We start from the raw sequence: 12,260 nt of genomic DNA on the forward strand, positions 1-12,260 counted from the left end.
CTACCACGACTCCGCTCATCACGGGTGATCTATTGATCAACTAAATCCTTGCATCCCATAGCCAGACCTGCTGCGATATATCCCTATCAACCGATGGAATCCCTCTGACCCTTGTCTCTAGTCCCTGCATGTGATCACTATATAGGCTCCGTATATCGTGGGCTAATCTCATGCATGCTAATCTGCCCTGTGTAGTACCGATGATCATTGGAAGCCACGTGTGCCAAAGCGCTACCCCCTGAATGCAACCAAAAGATGGGTATCTGATACTTGTAATCGACTTAGGGTATGTGGATCCCTCCTGTCCCTGCCAACCATCTCCCTTGGGTCTACCATCCGCCCTCTCGATAATGTGCCAATATAAGGTCTGGAGCCTGAACACATATTGGGAAACTACCTCAGTCGTAACCGCTATCCTCTGCTCATGCTCGGTCCCGACATGCTTGAGAAAAGAGTGACACGTCTCCCTCAGGACTAGATTCCTAGACGTAGGCTCGGTGAAGAACGATATGCCACCCCTGTAGATGATCACCTCATCCCCCAATTTGTGGCTGTCAACTGATGCACCAACCAAACGCCACTGCTGAAAAGTCTCCCCCCTATTGCGTGAGTCTCACCCAAATATCTCAGGTGAGCTCCTCGTCCCCCGTGGCTCATGCCCAAAGTGCAGAAAGTCAATAGCAAAATCGATTGCGCCCGTGAGGGATGTAGAAGAGGGTTAGGTGTGTGAGTCCTCGCGTCTACCATCAAGTATCGCTCATCTGTGTCCCCGTCGATCCTAGGTGAACTACGCCCAAAGGTATGACCTATGTTTCCGTCCGAGGGTCTCCCTGGAGGCAACACTCCATGACCTTGTTGTGCAAAACTATACAACCCTAAATGCCACCAATCATCCCAGTACTCCTAGACATGCCACTATACAACATGGCCTACCCATGTACACCACTGGATACCCTCCTCTACGACTATGCAATCCTGTACTGGCCTGGGTCCTACATGTGTCACTGTACTTGTCACTTCCCGCATGTACTCAATGTGATGTGAGGCACTCCCACTCCATAGCATAGTCCAACATACTATGACACACCACCCTGCATTTCCATGCTCCTCTATAGGCCCCTGCTCCTTGCTCCATAGCCCCACACACCACTGGATGCTATGGCCTAATGTTGGGTATGTATGCATCAATTTGCATCGCTCTACATAACACTAGACGCTATGACATAACTTTGTGTAGTCCCGTCTACCACTGCCATTGTCGTACCACCCTTTAACATACAATATCCTACATGGGCCAAAATATCGACCTTTCTGCTAGTACGCCCTCCATAATGCGGGCTACATCCCCTCATCTGCTCTGAAAGACCTGAGCGGCTCAACGCCCCACATGCTAACGAAAATGACACTACTGCGCCTATCCTCAATAGTCCCTATGTCCCATATGCTAGTAAGAGAGCACTCTCTCCATACATTGCTCTGTTTGATAGCCTGTTGATGCCACCTCCTACCAGCTCCTACCAGAGTAAGCTAGTCACCTTGTGACTCCACGCACCGTCAATATGCCAAGACAACTCATGGAATCTGCCTGCTCGCCTGTCAAACCTTCCTGTCACTAGTGCTGACTGGGCCTCTGATGGAGATCTAAAAATGTGGGTGCACTCAAGCGTCAAACCCATCCCGTAGCTACTACCATCACCTACCAACTCTATGATGTGATCGAAAATCCCACCTGGATCCCAAAAATAGCCTTGCCCTCGAGTCCCTCTGGTAATCCATGGCCTCTGCTGACATGTGGCCATGGATGCATCCAACCGCCTAACCTGCTCCATCAAGTACCAGCTCAGCACCTCTCGCCATCCAATCCCAAAGGAGAGATCGAATTTGTAATCCTTTGTGGAAGGAACAAGCCCTCCAAGTGGTATCATGCTCAACTTAGTCCTACTAACTTGTCCACCCCCTTGGGTATGTCTAGACAACTCGGCCTCTCTCAATCCAATGCATAAGGGTGGGTTGATAACGCTATAGGCCCCGCCAGTGGGCCTCTGAAGTGAACTATGTTGAAAACCCAACGTGTGACCTCTATGTTGCCCCTCATCAATGGCTAGCCCAAAGGATGGCTACACATCCTCCTCCATCACGGACTCGACATGAGCCTTCGATTGCTCCTCCATAGACAACCCAATATGCATGATATGCTCACCAGTCATCTGTAGGCGACTGCCATCTGGAAACTTCGTCATAGATCTGGAGGCCTCTGTACCTATCGGCTCCTCAACAACAATGGAGCTGTCTTTCGGCACCTCACCAAACTATGGTGCATTGTTATCACCTGAGAATTCAGTCACAACCCCGAATACCTCATCAATGGATGACGCCTCATCAATGGGTGTATGCTCAACTATCTCTTTGCCAACCATGGCCTCTTCAACTACTCTTTCATCTTTTTTCTTAATACTTCTCATCTTCCCTGCAAAATCCCATTGAATCTCCATTGGTTTGTGCATACCCCTTAGTTCACAGAATTCCAAAAAAGAGAGGGACGCTTGAATGCCATGACCCAATGATTGGAATGCCCTCCAGTTCCCCCCCAATAACTCCACATCAGTTGCAATCATGTCCGGATTCCCAACTGAGGAATGAATCAACTTCTTCCCCACAACAATCATCATTTGTTGTATCCTCACCATCTCATTCCATGTGACTGCCATGTTGTTTGATTCTAATCTTTCCCATAGGCTGGGCCGAGATTATGGCTCTAATACCACTGTGATTTTCCTAAACATGGATGTAAGTGATATACAAAGCATGCAAACAATCCAACAATAAAAAAAATGAAATATACATTAAGCACGCATGGAAACACTGGAAATGGAGAACTACTGAGCCATTTTATTATTTCTTCATGAGCAAATACGATAGCAAAATAGAATGGTGCACTTGGGTTTGTCTCAATGGATGAGCATGACAAAACCCAAGTGAGAAATTGTTGAATTGAAGGCTGCTACAACTGCTGCACCGAACTGAATTGTGTTGCCCCAGAAAACTACTCTGTCTGCTGACTTCGAAGGGTTGATATCACTGCTCCCCATGCTCAAAAAACTATGAGATTTTAGCTCCTTTCTCCTTGGCCTAAACCTAGAAAAATCCATGAAGGAATGGCCAAATGTTGACCTCAGAATTTTGGCCCAAATTCCCCTTAGCTCGTCTAGTTGCTGGCTGAGTTGGGACCCCTGTTTGACCCCTTAGATCTGCCCAGAAAATTCTATAAATTTAGGAGTGTGATCCTTGCCCAAAACCTAGAAAAACCCAAAAAGGGTCTACCTTGGTTACAACCTTCAAAAATTGTCCCTTCATAGCTTGGTCATCCTCCAATTTCGAATTATGTTGCTGTCACTGATCCTGTCAATCTATGCTCTGCCAACTCCAACAATCCTCCTCAAATGGCCCTCCAAGTGATCTCCTACTTCTCCCGGCTAGCTCCAGCGCTACAATTCCTTCTTCCAACTCCCACAAGCCTAGTGATGGCTCTCTACGCAGGTCCAGGTAACTGTAAATCAGACTGCTAGGATCCTGGCTCCAAACTCGCAAGAAAGGCTGACTCTTTGCTGCTCTCCCAATTCTCTAACTTTCCCGACAAATGCTTGATCATTGATAGCTCCAAACTCCCCTTGCGTATTCTCCAACTAGCCAGAAATATACACTCCTTGTTGTGGCTAAATGGTAGTGTTGTAACACACTCTCGGAACTCCTGAAATACTTATGGAACTGCCTCTTTAGGGCGACCACGGATGGTCCCCCGAAGTGGAGATTGAATCTCTCGCTTGAGATATTTGTAGCTAAACAGCTGGTTGACTCAACTAAACAACAGAGTAAACAATGAAGGAATTTTGATTGCAAGGTGTAAGAATGAATACAAAATGAGAGCTGCTCCCTCCTTATAACTCCTTGGGCCTCCCTAGCCTAATGTGGGCCCCTCCATCCACATATTCGACTTTCCTTCCAAGCTATTCGAATGGGCCAATTCGAACTCCAATGTGGGTGGCCCCCACATTCAACTAGCAACTAGATAAAGTCGAATTGCCTCCTAAGTCCCTAAGTTGAAAATTATGGGTTCTCTTCCTTAGCAAAAATTGTGCAAAATTGTGTAGCAGCACCTTGTTACAAATGTGTTTGAGAAGGGACATGACACCACATTCTTGTTGCCACTTCACCTTCCTTTCCCTCCTTGGATGCCACACTCATGAGACCAAAAATCTTGCCAAAGGAGAGCTAGGATTATCGTCTGAGACATTTAAAAATTTGATTGCCAGTTTTGGGAGAATTTTCACAGTCGATTCCACATTATTTCTTTTTGGTGTTCCAGTCAACTATTTCTTATTGAAAAATTGTTGCTGCATCTTGCTCATCAGCTAGCATGATTGGTCCATGAAGCGATTCGACTTCATGCATTTGGAGGTTCTGCGCCCTTGGTGAACATGTGAGAGAGGAGTTGGTCATCAAGTGTGCTAGTAATGAATCAATTAGCATGATCTAAAATTGTGGTTGCATCCAAACCAAGTGAGCATGTTTTCGTGTGTCCATTGTTGTTCCTTCAATCTCTACTCCATGGAGAATCCACTTTAGATGCTGAAATGTGTTCATCCATATCAAGTGAGCACTTTTTTTGTAGTGTGAATTGAATTCGGGTGGGGAGGATAACAACATTTCTCTCTTGTTATTCTCCTTACCCAGGTTCAATTCCTGCATGTAACATGTTGAGCTCATAATGAGTATATCCTTGTGATGGCTTCAAGCCTTCTTGTATAAGAGTCTCTCTAGAACCAGAACATGTATATTCCTCATATGGAATATAAAGATATTTCTTCACAAATGTATATAAAAGATTAGAGACAAAGTGTGGTCTAATGATATATTGGTTTTATTATTGTTGATATTATGTTGTAGTGGCTGCAACACGCTCCAAAATTTTGGCTTGCATCCAATTTTCAGAGCCTTCCTTGGTTTTTCCTTTGATGGTTGCAAACACTCGAGCCCACCCCATGAGCTCTCGTGAAGTCTTTCTGCCTTTTGCTTGTTTGACCAACGATCGTCTTTTGGCATGTTGATTACTTTGCTGTGCTTGTGATCTAATTCTGGTGAGTTTGAAGGTTTGTCTTTGTGTGTTTAGGTTGTCTTTGTTATGTAACCATCCATCATACTCACACACATAGTTGTAAACAATGTCGTGCAAGTGTCGTCACGATCGTCTGAATGTCTATCACAAGTGTTGCACTTGTCGCTCTCAACTCCAAGACAGGCTCACTGAGGGCATGTTTTGTTTTGTTGTCGTGGTGGTCTATGTTGTCTCGTCATTGAGTATGCCAAGTGTATGTTCACAATGTTAGTCTTAACAAGTTTGCTTGCTTTCGACACTCAACCATTTTCTTGAAAGTCTGCCCCACTGGACAACCCTCTTCCATCAGACCCTGAGTGAGTTACACTGCGCAGTCTCAGCCCTCAGTGACCCTGCTTTGCTGCCCGGAACTACGTAGTGCTTGAGGTTGTTCTCCAGGTCAGCTGCACTGAACAATCCCGAAGGTGAGTAGCCTATCTGCCTCCTAGAATTGTGCAACAACTGCCTCCTTGTGCAACTGGACTACGCATTTCTCAAGCACAATCATCAACTCTCCTCCTTGCCCGCCGGGAGCTTGCACTGCTTTGAGACCTGGGTCTGCACTGTTCCTCAAAATTGCGCAGGCATGCCCAGCTGGTCATCCGTTGCCTTGCTCTGCATTGTTCCCCAGAATTGCGCAAAGCTGCCCAGATGATCCCTGCTTCCTTGTTTTTCCCTGCCTCCAGAAATTGCGCAGACATGTCTCGCAGTTCCCCTGTTCACTGTCTTGCACTATTCCAATAGATTGCGTAGTACTGATCAACGGGCCCCTCTACAACCTGCTCTATCTTCGCTCTGAAAATTGCGCAAAAGCTGCCTCCCTCAGGGTCCCGCCTTTCAGTTGACACTGGTGACTCTCATTGCGCAATCCTGCCTCCCAGTGATCACTATGCAATTTTTCCCGACAGTGCAGGTTGTCCTCCCGGAATGCCTCATTCCAGCCTGAGCTGCGCTTTGTGTTGTCTCAGTGAGTTGTCCTCCCTTCCTGTCACCTGGAACATGAGAACAATGCATCATGCTAGACTAGGAGGTCTTGGATTTGAAGTCGTCCTGTCATGAGTGAATTGCAGGAACAAGTACACTGGTAGATCATGAAGAGACGATGAATGAGATGAAGGAGCGCACATGCTAGAAGAATTTCTTGTAGCTGGACGGACATACCAAGCATACCAAGCAAAAATCAAAAGGAACACATGCATTGAACCATCAAGCAAGACCAAGACCATCGAAGACCCCGCAACACTATGCCATGCGGAGAAGAAGACAAATCACACCAAGAGTACATCCATCACTCAGCAACGCAACAACTTGATATGGACACCACAGTCAGCGAGTACATATCAACAGTGTCATGTCGAGTTATGTCATGAGCTGTCTCGGCCACATCACCACTGTGGGCCATATTCGTTATAACTGAATATAATGCAAAGTGAAAGTCCAATTTCCGCACATAAGAAGTTGAAGAGTCATGTCAGTTGAAAAGTCATGGAAGTTGAACAATCACAATGGTAGTCCAAGAGTCACAAGGGTCAAGCATCACCCTGTTGGAAATACTGAGGGGGGGGGTGAATCAGTGTTCCTTAGCAATTAACACTTTTAAATCTTTTCAGGGCATTAGTTAATGTTCAATTATTATTAATGTTTATGCAATAGTAACAATAAATAAAAGAACACAATAGGCACAATAATTTTAGGTGGAAAACCCCCTCCGGGTCAAAAACCACCGAATGCCTTTCTAATAAATTCTTTAATCTTCATACTGAGCTGAAATGAAAGCAACAACTTCCTAGAATTCTAGAAAATCATTATTCTCCATCTCCCACTAGAAGGACGCCCCAACACCCTAGCGAGCCACAACTTGCCTCAGCACCACCCTACCACCCTGAAGTGTTCACAGGCCCCAACGTGTCGGCGACTTCATACCCCCGCCTAACACCTCCCTGACACCCTATAATGATTGAAATAAGACAAGGTTGTGGATTCCAAAACCAAGGACAACAATCCACGATACAATATAATGATTTCGCGTACTTGACCAAATACCCAATCACTCTATGACCTGCAACCCAACCATGACATCATCCCAATAGTGACTCTTATACCTCCCAACACTGCCTCTTCGACTCTAAACATAATGACTCTTTCACAAATGACTCTTTTACAATCTTTACAATGATGACTCTTTTACAACTTTACAATGATGACTCTTTATAAATGACTCTTTTACAACTTTACAATGATGACTCTTGGCCTTAACAATACGTCACGATATCTGGATGGCTGTCATGTCTTCAAGGATGTCTCGCTGCAATGCTTCCTTTGATTTGAGATTTCTGCTCTTGAATTATTGCTTGATGTTGTACTTGAATCTTCTTCTACGTGCATGCAAAATTTGCCCGATGAAACCAATCCCAAAACAAAACAAAATACCCTTCAACTTACCTTTCCCTGCAAAACACATGTAAGTGCATAATAATGAATAAATACAAATTAAGATTACAATGAGTACCTTAAGTGTGCTTGTCACTTTGTTGTTGACTTGTTGCAGCAGTAGACAAAGACTCCCACTCTTGATATAGGCCTGGACTCTATGCAAGACTATATCCAAAACTGATGTTGTCCATTGATTGTTGATGTGTGGTCCTTACTGCAATGATCCTTTAATGCATGTTTTTTCTTTCCTTTTAGGAGCTCGATATTGAATTTGTTGTATCCATGTAATTTCGGTCTCCAGGGTCTGAAATTTCATCCTGTTGTATCCCTTTGAGTCCTCTTTCCAACCCCACAGGTCTGATGAAGATTGGATTCTTCAAGAAAGGGTTATGCCCAATCTCCCACAATGACCTGATTATAGACTAGTTTAGTAGAGTGAAGTTGTACGAAGTGCCATGTGTCACCGTTGTAACCTTAAACCCTAAAAACGCTACCCAAGAAACTACAGTCCATCCTCTTTTTGCCACTATTTACGAAATTTGTATCTAATGCTCAGAGAGAAAGTTATGACAATTTCCCAACGTCACCTGTTTGACATGGAATTTGAGAACCTGCAAAAACCCTAACTTCCTCGGATCATATCTCAAACAATATAGCGAACCAAGATCTGAAATTTGGTCACGAGGTTCATCAAGATTTAGGCTCCAATGGGTTTTAATATCAGCTTTCGAAGCTTCATAGAAACAAAGTTATAGCGAAAATTCCACGATGTCCTGTTTGAAGCCACAAAATCCCTACTACAGGAGGATATGAGAGTCACTATTTATATGCATGTCTTCAGTTGAGAGGGTCCCCAACAAGTGAACAGAGGGATTTTAGGAGCAAGAAAAACATTATTAATTATTGACTATTCAATGACTATAACCAATTATGAGTGCCATGCCACAACCCCATAGGGTTTTAGCCCACTTACTGGGGCTACTAACTTCAAACACGAATATCTCTCAAATTGTGAAGAATTATGTGGCGTGCCATATATCAATGGAAACATCTCGACGAGTAGAATCCATCTAGGAGATCCTTGACTCAAAATAGAGTAAGTTGTCAAGTCAAAATTCCCATGCAAGATCAGGGTAGCCCCTGGTGCTACTTGGGTTAACATCAATGACAATCACTGATTAACAATCTCCCCCTTTGGCATTAATGGCAACACAAGTACTCCCCCTGCGATCATGATGCCTCTTCCTACTGCCTTCTCTCCCCCTTTGTCATTAATGGCAAAGGGTAACTCCCTTTGACAAACTGTCATCTTGTGGACTTGTACATACCTCCACTCCCCCTTTCTACCTAGTTAGATAAGAGAGATTCTGATGAGAACTTGGGAGAATCCCAAGATTTTGGCGAAGATACTCAAAGCTTTCACGATGTAATGGTTTGGTAAAAATGTAAGCAATTTGTTCCTTTGTGCCAACATATTCAAGCTTGATATTCTTTTTGGCGACCTGCTCTAACGAAATGATATTTGATTGGAATGTGCTTTGTTTTTTAATGCATCATAGGATTTTTGGAGATACTGATGGCACTGGTGTTATCACAGAAGATGGGAATATGCTCATCAAACTTAACTTGAATATCTTGCAAGGTTTGCTTCATCCAGAGAACTTGAGTACAACAAGTTGTTGCCGCGATGTATTCTACTTCTGTTGTGGATAATGAGATTGAAGACTACTTTTTACTTAACCATGAGACAAGGAAACCACCTAGGTAGAACACTGCTCCACTGGTACTCTTACGATCATCAACACTTCCTGCCCAATCTGCATTTGTATAAGCTTGGATGACCAGATCATTTCCTTTGGGATACTAGAGACCATATTCCACTGTGCCCTTAAGATATCGAATAATTCTTTTGACGACAATGATATGAGATTTTTTTGGTGCTGCTTGGAATCGTGCTACTTGTCCAACTCCCTGCATCACATCTAGCCGTGAGCCTGCCACATATAGAAGACTACCAATCATGGATCTATACAACCTTTGGTCCACATCTGTTAACGAATCTTCTTGTAACCTGTTACCAAGGGGTTAAGGATAGGCTTGCAAGATTCCATATTGAATTTCTTGAGCATTTCCTTGATGTACTTGAATGAATATTCCTTTATCCTGTTGAGATATCTCGATAATCGTTAGATTGTCTTGATCCAGTTTCACATATAGATTCCTTGTCAATGCTTCCTTTCTTGAATATGTAATACTTCAACTATTCTTCTCCCTTTGAACATGTAATGAAACTGCCATGTTGTTCAAACTACTTGTCTGTCAATCGTAGACTTGTGTCATATATTGTTGCATAGACTCCTCATCTTCAAATTTCTAGAAGTTGATAAGCTTAATTGTTCAGAATAGTGTGCCATTTAACAGACCGTCTTGACTTGAGTCATTAACCGAAGCAGCTGCTGATTCCTCACAATCCATTACGAATAGTGAAAACATAACTGTTGGGACCTTATTGCCTTCTTGCTTTTCTTGCTCATCTTGTACTTGTTCATCCTGTACCTGTTTTCCTTTCCAAATCTTCTTATTCTTGTCGTTGAGCTTTTCATTCATGGTTGATTCCATCTTGTACCTGCAGTTACGAGCTACATGTCCTTAGTTATGACATTTGTAACATTAGATGTTATTCATAGAAGATTTTGTTTGGTGTCTATCTCGTGATCCTGCAAATTTGCTTCTAGGGTTTTGCCAGTAATAGTTGTACTTGTCTGAAACTTCACAATCCCTAGCCATATGTCCAAAATTGTTACATTTGTAACATTCGACATCATCTCTCAAATAATCAAATATGTTGATATCTTGTTGAGTTCTGGAATATCCATTTCTGAAAGATTTCCTGGAATAATTTTCATACATGCATCATTCTACATTTCTATGTCCAAACCTTCCACATGAATAACAATGACCATAAAAGATAGGTTGATACCTTGGAGGAAATCTACTTCAAGGAATTGTCTTCCAAGGTTCTTCCTGCGAGTCTTGATCTCTTTATCTAGCTGGGGGATCTACCTTTTTGCATATCCATCTTCTTTAGTTGTCATAGAAGGACTTGACTCGTTTTCAAATTTTTCTTTGTAACCAAGACCAATCTTGTCACTGTATGATCGTTGGTTGCTGATGAGTTCATCCAAAGCCTTTGAACTGTTGATGTAGTCTTGAAGAGTTTGCCACTTTTTACTTCCTTTTGCAGAGAAACTATTTCATCTTCCAATGTTTCTCTCTCTTTTGCTTTCCTTTACTTCTTTCTTGAGTGTTTCTTCAATTCGTTTGTATTCTTCAACCTTGATTTTAAGATTGAGGACTTGTTCCCTTTCTGTCTTCAATTCGTCTTCAAGAGTGTTAACCTGCTTCTTTTCGACCTTGAGCTCTTTGATAACCCTAATTACTTTGTTTTGAAATTCAACTTTAGTCATTTCTTCTTCTTCGTCTCCTTCTTCATCAGCTGCCTCTTGTTTATTGTGCTTGGCCATAAATAATACTCTTCTATTGAATTCTTCTTCGTTATTACTGTCGTCTTCAGATGAGGAACTATCTTCTTTGGAGAAGAAATTTTTCTTAAACCATTTCTTTTTGCCTTGCTTGTTGAACTTCTTAGGACTTTTCTTTCCTTTTGTAACACCCTCATTTTTGTGAGGACATTTGGCTGCAAAATGTCCAACCTCACCACAATCAAAACATATTAATGGAAGTTTACCTTTGAATTTTCCTGCACCTATTCTCATTTTCCACGTGAAGTAGGCAAATTCTTTATCTGAGAATTCTTCTTCATCTTCTTCATTTTCCTCATCCTTACAATTGCAAGTTTTTGCTTTTGGAGTCTCCTTGTCCTTACTATTCTTCTTGGATGCGGCAAATGTTGTTTCTAAGTGAAACGTACCATCCTCTTCTTCAATTCTCATTTCATATGCCGTAAGAATTCCATGCAATTTGTCTATGCTGAGATTGATCAAATTCGATCTATCTTCCAAGATAGATACCCTAGGGTTAAGTCTTGCTGGCAACGTTCTGGAGATCTTTCAAACAACAATTTTCGTTTCAAAAGGTTCTCCCAAACCTTCCAAAGTATTTGTTGTTTCATCAACATGTTGAAAGTATGCAACAATATCTTCATCTTCCCTCATTTTGAGTTGCTCATATTTTGCTCTGAATATTTGAAGCTTTGCTTCTTTCACCTTTGAGTCACCTGCATATATATTTTCAAGCTTGCCCCATACCTCTTTAGCAATTTTGCAACTCAATACCTTAAGATAAACAGATTCGATAAGCCCACTGATAATAAGATCCAAGGAAAATTTTAAGGATGAAAATTTGTCTTAAAGTTCAGAAATCTTGGCGAATCTTACTAGTCCCCAAATTGCAAATTATAAAATTTTTCTTGATATTTTTGTAAAAAAATACAAATTTCTAATAGTTTTATATATAGTCTTTATACAATTTTGGCAATTTTTAAGATAAAATAATTTTATAATATAAAATTTTGGCGAATCATTTTTAGAAAAAAAATTGAAATTGGCGAATCTTTATTTTGGAAAAACCATGGAAAATTAGCCCACCTGCGAATATTAGCCCCTAAAATTTACCATATTAAGATCTTTGGCCTTTGCATCATATACCACATTTT

The sequence above is a fragment of the Pinus tabuliformis genome, chromosome Q (genome assembly GCF_031772625.1).
Source record: "Pinus tabuliformis cultivar Carrire ecotype Pingquan chromosome Q, CPIR1, whole genome shotgun sequence".
In the NCBI taxonomy this organism is placed as follows: domain Eukaryota; kingdom Viridiplantae; phylum Streptophyta; class Pinopsida; order Pinales; family Pinaceae; genus Pinus; species Pinus tabuliformis.